General features: G+C 39.4%; 1 pseudogene across 1 annotated transcript; it reads left to right on the top strand.

Moving 5' to 3' along the window:
* The first annotated feature begins 917 nt into the window (after window positions 1–917).
* On the top strand, window positions 918–2683 carry LOC307096744 (elongation factor 1-alpha 1-like; annotated as a pseudogene). The gene is made up of 3 exons: window positions 918–947; window positions 1463–2125; window positions 2327–2683. The product of its transcript is annotated as an elongation factor 1-alpha 1-like (transcript).
* The last annotated feature ends 8882 nt before the right edge of the window (window positions 2684–11565 follow it).

The raw sequence follows: 11565 nt of genomic DNA on the forward strand, positions 1-11565 counted from the left end.
CCCTAGGATTACATACATACTGTGGACATTATTGTACCCAGTTGGGAAATGATAAATATAGAGCCAGTTCTTATGATTCACTCTGGATTTTTTCTCTTTGAGTTTGTGTTGAGTCTACCCAATCAAAGTCAATTTTTGATCCCATTTCTTCCTGAATTACTTCTCCAATTCAGGTAACATATCTTTCTTTCAAATCCAGGCTCTTGTTCTTAACTTTGTCCTCTTTCCTTCCCCTCCCTGCTTTCAGATATTTTATTTTTGTTCCCATTCATTCAAAAATGTAGTGAACATCTACTAACACGTGCATGTGATTATGTACACACATGTATATGTACATACACAAGGACACAGAGAATCTTCAGTTCATAACAACTCAGTTTATAAATTACCAAACTCAAACCAAGTCTTTTGCATCACACACCAGAGTCTTTATGATTTGGCATCTTCTTATTAACCCATTCTTTTCTCCTCATCTTCCTTGTCTCCTACTGTACACTCCAGAAACACTGACTTGCTTGCAGCTCCTCTCCGCTGCTTGTCTTTGAATAGGATCTACACCTTAACTGAAATAAATCTAAAACCTCTTTATCAATGGACCATTTCTCTATCATTCTTCAGTCTGAATTCAGTAGCCACCTCTTCTGAGAAGGTGATTATTCCAAACCTTCAGATAACAGCCCACCTACCACCTTGATTTTGACCCTGTGAAACATGGGGCAGAGAAACTAATAAGATAATAAATTTGTGTTGTTTTAAGCTGCTACTAAAATACCAAGTTATTAGTATTTCCAAGGCATCTAGCTCGGCTGAACAATCCCAACTAGTGCCTTCTCTCTTCATTCTTAAGGGAAGGGAGGGAAGAAGGAAGGAAGGCCAGTATAACTTTGATCACTTTCTTAATAATTTTTGTTCAGTACATGAAGATCTCAGTTTTAAAGATTGAAAAGGTATAACCATTAATGTGGGTGACTTTGCCAACCTCAGAAGGAACAATCCCAAAAAACTCTAACTCCTTCCCTTAAGCTTGAGTCTATATATGTCTCTTTCATCTAGACCAGTGATGGGCAACCTTTTGAGCTTGGTGTGTCAAACTTTGCCAAAAAACTGAGCATAACTCGGGTAGTGTGTCACTTTGAGGAAAAAACATTATTTCGCAAATGTTTCATCCTCAGGAGCAGCAAATGTTTCATCCTCGGCTTGTGGCCGCCTCAGCGGCCGCGTGTCATCAGAAATGGCTACGCGTGTCAGTGCTGACACGCGCGTCATAGGTTCGCCATCACTGATCTAGACTATAACTTCCAGAAAGGCATGACCAAGAACAGGACAATTACATTTTTGTTTCCTCAATCTCTAAGATAATTCCTAGCATACAATATGTTGTCAATAAATACCTGATCAATAAACTATCAAGGGAATAAACTTCTCATGCAAAAGTAATTGTTCCTTTTATTGTTCAATTCAGAACACGAAGAAAGTGTCTGCCCTGATTGTTGCTGCTGGTGTTGGTGAATTTGAAGCAGGCATCTCCAAGGATGGGCAGACCCGTGAGCATGCCCTGCTGGTTTACACACAAGGTGTGAAATAACTGGATGTTGGTGTTAACAAAATAGATTCCACTGAGCTGCCTTGCAGCCAGAAGAGATACAGGGAAATTGCTAAAGTCAAGCACCTACATTTTAAAAATTGGCTACAACCCTGACCACATTGCTATGACAGACATCTTTGATAGACACATATGTGCCAATTTCTGGTCAGAATGGCGACAACATCCTGGAGCCAAGTGCTCACATACCAGTGGAACCACGCTGCTTGAAGCTCTGGATTGCATCCTGCCACCAACTTGTCCAACTGACAAGCCCTTGTATCTGCCCCTCCAGGATGTACTGTCCCTGAGGGCTGAGTGGAGACTGGTGTTCTCAAACCCAGCATAGTGGTCACCTTTGCTCCAGTCAATGTTAAAACTGAAGTAAAGTCGTTGAAATGCACCATGAAGCTTTGAGTGAAGCTCTTCCTGGGGACAATGAGGGCTTCGATATCAAGAATGTGTCTGCCAAAGATGTCTGTCATAGCAATGCAGTTGGTGACAGCAAAAATGACCCACCATGTTCTGCCTGTGTGGTTGAGTGTCGACCTATGAACCAGGAGGCCATGGTTCAATTCCAGGTCAGGGCACATATCCAAGTTGCTGGCTGGATCACCAGTGTGAGGTGTGCATGAGGCATCCAATTGATGATTCTCTCAGAATTGATTGTTTCTATCTCTCTCTGAAATCAATAAAAATATATTTTTCAAAAAGACCTACCAAAGGAAGCTGCTGACTGAACAGCTCAGGTGATTATCTTGAACCATCAGGCCAAATCAGTGCTGATATGTACCTATGCTGGATTGTCACACAGCTCACATTGCTTGCAAATTTGCTGAGCTAAAAGAGATAATTGATCATCATTCTGGAAAAAAGCTGGAAGGTGGTCCAAAGGTTTTGAAGTTTGGTGATGTTGCCATCGTCGATATGGTTCCTAGCAAGCCCATGTGTATTGAATGCTTCTACCTTCCTCTGGGCCATTTTGCAGTTGATGACATGAAACAGACAGTTGCTGTGGGTGTCATGAAAGCAGTGGACAAGAAGGCAGCTGGAGCTGGCAAAGTCACCAAGTCTGCCCAGGAAGCTCAGAAAGCTAAATGAACATTATTCCTAATACCTGCCACCTCCATCTTAATCAGTGATAGGAGAATGGTCTCAGAACTGTTTGTCTCAATTGGTCACTTAAGTTTAATAGTAAAAGACTAGTCAATGATCACAATGCACTGTAAAACCTTCAGAAGGAAAGGAGGTTTTGTGGACCTTTTTTTTTTTTTTTTTTTTTGTGTGTGTGTGTGTGTGTGTGTGTGGTAGTTTTTAAGTTATTAGCTTTTAAAATCAGTACTTTTTAATGGAAACCACTTGACGAAAAATCTTTCACAGAATTTTGACCCATTAAAACAAATTTTAATGAGAATAAATCAATCAATCAATCAATCAATAACATAAAATAAAACCAGCAAAGCAAGTTGAATCCTTCTCACATGTGGAATCCTTCTCACATGTGGAATTTCTCCTTCTGCCACCTGGTTTCTGCCTCTTGTGCTACATTTCTCTTCTGCTTCCAGCCAGATAAAGTTTTGGGTTTAAAGGCTCATCTGATTAGATTGGGACTAGCTGGATAATCCAGAACAATCTCTTTATTTCATGGTCCATAATCTTCATTACATCTGCAAAGTCCCATTTGCCATGTAATATCACAAACATACTTACAGGTTCTGGGGATTAGATGTGAACATTTTGAGGAGCCATCATTCTGCCTACCACAGTGCCAATTCAACATTATAGTTTTAAATTATCTTGTCCATTATTTACAGGGATTAAATACTAATAAAAATATAAAATTTAAATGTATTTATTAATTTGCTTCCTCGGGCTAAAACAAAAAGGAAAACTTAAACAAAATATTTCCTATAATTTTGTCCTCTTTATTTTCTTATTTTTTAATTTCTTATAAAATTTTAGTTGGCTCATTTCTGGATCCAGATTTGATTATAATACACTAGAGGCCCGGTGCATGAAATTCATGCACGGGGGGGTGGGGGTGTCCCTCAGCCCAGCCTGCACCCTCTCCAATCTGGGACCCCTTGAAGGATGTCCGACTGCCCGTTTAGACCTCGGGCCTAAACGGGCAGTAGGACATCCCTCTCACAATCCAGGACTGCTGGCTCCCAACTGCTGGCCTGCCTGCCTTCCTGATTGCCCCTAGCCGCTTCTGCCTGCCAGCCTGATCACCCCCTAACCACTCCCCTGCCAGCCTAATTGATGCTTAACCGCTCCCCTGCCAGTGTGTTTGCCCCTAACTGCCCTCCCCTGCAGGCCTGGTCCCCCCCAACTTCCCTCTTCTGCCGGCTTGGTCACCCCTAACTGCCCTTCCCTGCAAGCCTGGTCTCCCCCAACTTCCCTCCTCTGCTGGCTTGGTCACCCCTAACTGCCCTCCCCTGCAGGCTTGATCACCCCCAACTGCCCTCCCTTGCAGGCCTGGTCCCTCCCAACTGCCCTCCCCTGCTGGCCATCTTGTGGTAGCCATTTTGTGTCCACATGGTGACAGGATCTTTGACCACATAGGGGCAGCCATCTTGTGTGTTGGAGTGATAGTCAATCTGCATATTACTCTTTTATTAGATAGGATAGAGGCCGGGTGCACGGGTGGGGGCCAGCTGGTTTGCCCTGAAGGATGTCCTGGATCAGGGTGGGGGTTCCCTTGGGGCGTGGGGTGGCCTGGGCAAGGAGCCTGTGGTGGTTTGCAAGCCAGCCACACACCCCAGTGACCCAAGCGGAGGCCCTGGTATCTGGGGTTTATTTATCTTCTACAATTGAAACTTTGTATCCTGGAGCGAAGCCACACCTTCTGCTTGCTCCTTGGTGGCAGCCATTTCTGTTGGGATTTATGTATCTTCTATCATTGAAACTTTGTAGCCTTGAGTGGAGGCCTAGGCCAGCAAGGGCAGGCGGAAAGCTTGGCTTCCTCCATCGCCGGGGAAACCCAAGCCTCCCTCCTGCACTCTGTGGCCGTAGCCATCTTGGTTGGGTTTATTTGCATATTCGCTCCTGATTGGCTGGTGGGCGTGGCTTGTGGGTGTAGTGGAGTGATGGTTAATTTGCATATTACTCTTTTATTAGATAGGATTGCTAAATATGTAATTCTTCTCTGTGTGCATTTGCCTTCACTGAAGCATATACACAGAGGTATGAAGGTTGTTTATAAAATGTCCTTTCACAGTTTACTGAGTATTTCTCTTTGTTTGTTTGTTTGTTTAAGTGCCATGCATTAGGCCAGTGGTCGGCAAACTGCGGCTTGAGAGCCACATGTGGCTCGCGAGCCGCAGTTTGCTGCTCTGTTGACTTATGAGTTTGCCAACCACTGCCCTAGGGGCTTAATCACAAGGAACAACAACAACCTGTAATTATTGGAATTGAGAGTCTAGGCAATACTACAAAATAAAATAGCTAAACTTTATGTATCTCATCTCATCTAAGGCATCACTGCTCTCCCAGACGCGAGGTTCCCACTCCTTTCAGGAATTCTGTTTGTACATGTGCCTGCTGCAGCAATTTACTGCCACCCTGCAGAAGTTATGGAAAGGAATGCTTTGTGCAAATATGTATCCACATTCCAGGGCCTAGCAGTGTTCCTCGAGCCTAGCACCCTGCTTAGCCCATAGTCAGTGTATATTTGATGCTTATATATTTATACAATAAAAAGTAAGGAAGAAGAGAAGAGCATGAATGGAGTTACATAAAGCAGAAGAACAGCAAATGCAAATTACATTCTCTGCTATCAGTAGAAAGACCTAAATCTTAGTGTAAAATAGCAACTCATAAATCCAACATCATAAAATGAAAATTAAGTAATTTGTATTTATGCATTGACTTAATTTCTCTTTAAAAACACAGCATATGCCTTACTGGCAAGGTCTTTACGTTTTAAATGTTAACACTTTCATTTTTTTGTATCTTAAAGATAAATAAAAAGCTCCAATAGTGAGCTAAGCACTATACAGTATTGAAGGAGAATGAACAAGGGGGCTGAGTCTTACAGTGTTGAGCTAGGGAGAATGCATGCTAATAATAATAATAATAATAATAATAATAATAATAATAAAGACCAGGTCCCTTGAGGAAAAACATTGTAATAAAATAACAAGTGTAAATCATAGTAATTTCCCAGTTTCCCTAGTCCTTCCCCCAAAAGGCTTTTATAAGGTAATTATAAACTGTGGAAAGGGAATACATAGAAGTTTTTGAGGGATGTTGGATACAAGGTCTGAGTGAGCACTGAGTTCAATACCCAGTGAACCAAAGTGATTAAAAAAAAAGGGGGGGGGGAGTTTCAGCAGGAACACTGCTTTCTATGGGCCAATGAGCCAGGAAAAAAGTAATAAAAAGAAATCTACTGAATAACATTAAGGACAGTTCAATGATATTATGGAGGCAGTGGGAGGTTAAAAGTAAGTATATATGACAAGAAATGATATAAATAAAAAGATGTGTTATCCAATGAAAAATTTAAAATTATCTTTTTGATAAGAAAATTCTTATATCTGAAATTCTTTATGAAAGTTGTATTTTGTTTCTCAGAGCTTTACTTTAGACATTAGGTATCAAAATATCTATGTTAAACATGTGTTTATTCAACAAATATTTATTCATTGTTTCATTGTAGAGGCAGAAAACAGACCAGGAACATAAATAAGTAAATGATATCGAATATTCAAAGGCACTGGGTCCCATGCAGAAAAGAAAAAGTAAACCAGGGTAAGGTGTGTCAGCAGTGCCAGGATGAAAAGCTGGGCTATCATTTTAAATAAGATTGTTATGGAAGCCTCATTGTGAAGAAGAAGTGAGTGTTAGCGATTGCAATTATTGGTGAGAAAATATTCTAGGGGAAGAAATGGCTAAGGCAAAGTTCCAAAGATGGGAGCATACTGGCATGATGCTCCCATACTGAAAATCAAGAAGGCCAGCATGGCTGTGGTAGAGTAACCAGTGGCAAAGCAGCAGAAGATGTGGTCAGAGAAATAATGGAGGGGCCAGATCCTGCAGCTGCTTTGTAGGACTTTTAAGGACTTTGGTTTTGTCTGAGGGAAATGAGACTTCATGAGAGAATTTTGAGCAAAAATTGCCATGACCAGACTTACGTTTTCAAAGAGTATTCTTGAATTCAGTGTTGGTGACAAACTGCAGAGGGAGAAAGATAGAAGCAGGGAAACCACTTAGAAAGCCATTGTAGCTATCCAGGTGAGAGATGATGATCATTCAGATCCTAGAGGAAAAAAGGAAGTAGTAAGAAGTAATTATACTACATATATTTGGAGGCTTATCCCAAAAGGATTTCCTGATGACAAGAGAGTATGAAAGAAGGAGAGGGCTTGAGGATGACTCTAAAGTTCTAGTCCAAGCAACTCGAAGCATGCTATAAGCCAAAATAGGGAAGGCTGCAAATAGAATTAAAAAAACAAGATTTGAGTCTTAGACATGTTGAGTATGACATGCCTATTAGTTGGCAGGTAGGTAGGCAGTTGTTTATATGAGCCTGGAGACCTAGAGTGGGATTTGGTCTGGAGATACAAATTTGGGAGTCTTCAGCGTATAAAATGTATTTGAAGACATGTGATTAGGTGATATTACATAGAGAATCAATATAAATGAAGATGAGAAGAGGACCAAGTCACACACTTAAGTACTCTAGCATCAAGAGACTGAGAAAGCCCTGACTAGGTGGTTCAGTTGGTTGGAGCATCATCCCATACATCAAAAAGCTTGTGGGTTCAATCCCCAGTTGGGCACGTATGGGAGGCAACAATGGATATTTCTCCCTCCCTTTCTCTCTCTCTAAAATCAATTTAAAAATAATGCTTGGGTGAGGATTTTTTAAAAAAGAAAGACTGGGAAATGCAGAGGAAATGATGATGGAATATTGGAAGGAACAACCAATAACGTGGAAAAAATGTGATGGGAACTAGAGACCAAGAGAAGGAAATGTATTAAGAAATATAACATGACCACTGTGATAGGGGTCACATACAACGAGGACTGCAAGTTGACCACTGCTTTTAGCAGTGTGGTGTTCATAGGTGACATTGGTCAGAGCAATTTCAGAGGATTAGGGGTAGTGACAGTTTAACTGGAATGAGTTTAAGAGAGAATGAGAGGTGGAGATTTGGAGATTCTGAAAATAAAGGAATCTTCAAGAATTTTTGAAGCAAAGGGGAGCTAAAAAATAAGAAAGTACACATCTAGTGAGAGGAATAAAAGAAAACAATTAAGCAAATAAGTGGCATGGCTTCAGTGTTCAAAAAAAAAGGATGATGGAAAAGCTCTTGTCACTGGATTATATTAATCCTATATAATAAAAGGCTAATATGCAAATCGACCAAATGGTGGGACCACTGGTCGCCATGATGCACACTGACCACCAGGGGGCAGACGCTCAATGAGGAGCTGCCCCTGGTGATCAGTGTGCGCTTCCCCTGTGGAGCCAGAAACCGGGCTCACGTTGGCTCGGGAGCACAGGGGTGGCAGGAGCCTCTCCCGCTTCCACAGCAGCACTAAAGATGTCCCAGACAGCGAGAGGGCGCAGGCCAGGCTGAGGACCCCACCCCTCAGCCCCAGTGCACGAATCTCATGCACCTGGCCTCTAGTGTCTAATATTTGGATGTGTTATTAAGCAAAGTTTTAGACATTACTCACTCTAATAAAATTCTAAAGCTGCCTATATATGTATTTAGAGTCATACCGTTTCCTAGCAAGAAAGAATCTTCAAAATTCTTCAACACTCCAGTCAGGCAAAAGCATTTGTTACAGAGTGGAATTTGTGACAAACTCAAAATTTAAATCTCTCAGCTCTCAGTATAATCTTTATTGTTCATTGGTGGTATTTTATTTAAAGAAAAATGCAATACTTCTTATGGAATGTATTTGCATATAACATAGAACAAATTAAATGTGTAAATATGTTACTTTTATACATGTATGTATTGTAATATGATCACAGTTGTAGCGACATTTATACCATTACATTGCTATAGTATAATATTGTTGTCTATGTTCACTAAACTATGCATTAGATCACCATGATTTATTTGCTACTTGTTGCAAGTTTGTACCTTTAAACAACATCAATTTTATCCCTCCCTTCTCAATCACCTGGTAACCACCATTTTACACTTTGTCCTTTTTTCATTTGGCTTTTTTTAGATTCCACATATGATATTATACAGTATTTGTCTTTCTCTGTCTGACTTATCTCACGATCTCACTTAGCATAATGTACTCAAGGTCCATTCATATTGTTTAAAATGGCAGGATATCCTCCTTTCTCATGGCTGAATCATTTTCCATTATGTATATACACTACGTCTTTTTTATCCATTCATTCTTTGATGACCATTGAGGTTGTTTCCATATCTTGGCTATTGTGAATAATGTTGCAATAAACATGGGAGTGCTGATTTCTTCTGGGTGTATACCTTGTCCTGGAATTGCTGGATTATATGGCAGATATATTTTTTGCAGAATCTCCATATTATTTTCCATTGTGACTGAATATTGGTTGGACTGATTTACATTCTCACCAATAGTGTATAATGATGCCCTTTTAACCACAATCTCACCAGCATCTGTCGTTTCTTATTTTTTTGATGATACCCATTCTAAGGAGTATAATATCTCATTGCGGCTTTGATTTGCATTTCCTTGATTAGTGATGCTGAGCATCTTTTTATGTGCCTGTTCACCTTTTTGAAGTCTTCTTTGGAAAAGTGCCTAGATAGTTCTTTGCCCATGTTTAATCTGATTTTTTGTTGTTATTAAATTGTGTGAATTTTTTACATAGTTTGGATATTAACCTCTTATCTGAAATATGGTTTGCAAAAAAGTTTGCCTCACCCTAGCTGGTTTGGCTCAGTGGATAGACTGAAAGGTCCCGGGTTCTATTCTGGTCAAGGTTCATGCCCAGGATAAGAGCTCAATCCCCAGTAGGGGCTGTGCAGGAGGCAGCCAATCAATGGTTCTCTTTCATCATTGATGTTTCTATCTCTCCCTCTTGCTTCCTCTCTGAAATCAATAAAAATATTTTTTAAAGTTTTCCCCATTCTTTAGGGTGTCTTTTCATTTTGTTAATTATTTATTTTGCTGCACATAAGCTTTTGAATCCAATGTAGTCCCATTTGTTACGTTTTGCTTTTGTTTTTTGTGCTTTTGTTGTCATGTCCAAAAAACTCATTGCCAAGACCAATGTAGAAAAGTTTCTGCCCTATGCTTTCTTTAGGAGTTTTATAGTGTCGTTTCTTCTATTTAAGTCTTTAATACATTCTGAGTGAAATTGTGAGATAGTGAGGTAGGGGTCCAATTTCATTGTTCTGCACGTGTTTCTCCACTTCCCCCAGTACCATTTGTTGAAGATACTCGCCTTTCCGCATTGGGTATTCTTGGCTCCCGGGTCGAATATTAGTTGACCACATATGATGGGATTTAATTCTGTGTTCTCTATTTTGTTCCACTGGGCTGTGTCTATTTTTGTGCCAATACCATACTGTTTTTATTACTATGACTTTGTAGTATAGTTTGAAATCAGGACATATAATACCTCCAGCTTTGTTCTTTTTGCTCAGGGTCTTTTGTGGTTCCACACAGATTTTAGAATAGTTTCTTCTATTTTTGTGAATATGCCTTTGCTATTTTGATGGGAATGGCACTGGATCTGTAGATGGTTTTGGGTAGCATGGACACTTTAACAATATTAATTCTTCTGATTTATTAACAACTTTATTTATTTCTTCTATTTCTTCCAGCGAGGTCTTATATTCATTATATAGGTGTCTCACTTTTATTAAATTTATTTATAATATTTTATTGGTTTTGATAAAAATGTGATAATTGTTATGAATGCATTCCTTTCTAGGAATGTATAATATACATATATTTTTATTTTAGAAACTCCCTGTCTCTTAAAATCATAAATTTTACTGCTACATTATCTATTTTCCTCCTTTTTTATCTCTTCAGTGTTATAATAGTCAATGCTATGTTACTCTAAATTCTTTCTGGATCAAGGTAGTACATAAACACAAAAATTAAATAAAGGCTTTTGACACTATTAAACCCTTTCTCTCTTTCTTCCTTTCCTCCTTTCTTCTCTTCATTTCTATGTTTCACCTACATTTATCAAATGAAGAATATGTTCCAAGCACAGTAGTACATAAGGGCAAAGAGGGGATTTCTCTAAAAGGGGAGACAGTCTAGCTTCATTAGTTACATTTAACTATAGTATAGCAAGAGGTACAGTGAGAGGGTATAGTAAGAGCTAAGTCAAGGAGAGATGAGCACAGGATGCTGATGGAGCACATTTCCACTATTTTCCTAGTTCCTCTCTTACTTCTGAGATTTAGATATCCTATCTCTGCCTCATTTTCTGAGGCCACAAATTCTTTCTTTTCTTTCTCTTTTATTAGCACCATAATTTCATCTGAATGCTTCAATGTCCAGTTCTTTTCCATACCAACTACCAAACCTGTGAACATGTATATATCCCAATCTGAATTTGTAATAACAATGGCTGTCTTTAAGGCTTGCATTACCATTTTAGGCAGGATATATACATACAAATATTCTGAAACTTGAGAAATGTGGAGTGTCAGTAATTATTTACTCTTGTTATCAACTACTAAGATTCCTAAAACAAAAATTTTGAAATGTACTTAATGTCTCCATTTTTAGTGATTTCCATTCTTCCTCTAAAATGTTATTAAATTTGATCCTTCTTCACACCCATTACCACCACCCATATCAATAACTTCATCAGTTCATGTCTGAAATAGTGAGCAACCTTCTTTACCAACTCTGCCTATTTCTATCTAGTCTAGACACGTATCTCACTAAGACTATCCATCATATCACTTCTTAACTAAAAAGACAATATAATGGGAATCAGGGTTTTTTTTTATGTTTTGTTGTTGCTGATGATTTTTAGAGAGCTAGGGAGA

The sequence above is a fragment of the Cnephaeus nilssonii genome (genome assembly GCF_951640355.1).
Source record: "Cnephaeus nilssonii genome assembly, chromosome: 3".
In the NCBI taxonomy this organism is placed as follows: domain Eukaryota; kingdom Metazoa; phylum Chordata; class Mammalia; order Chiroptera; family Vespertilionidae; genus Cnephaeus; species Cnephaeus nilssonii.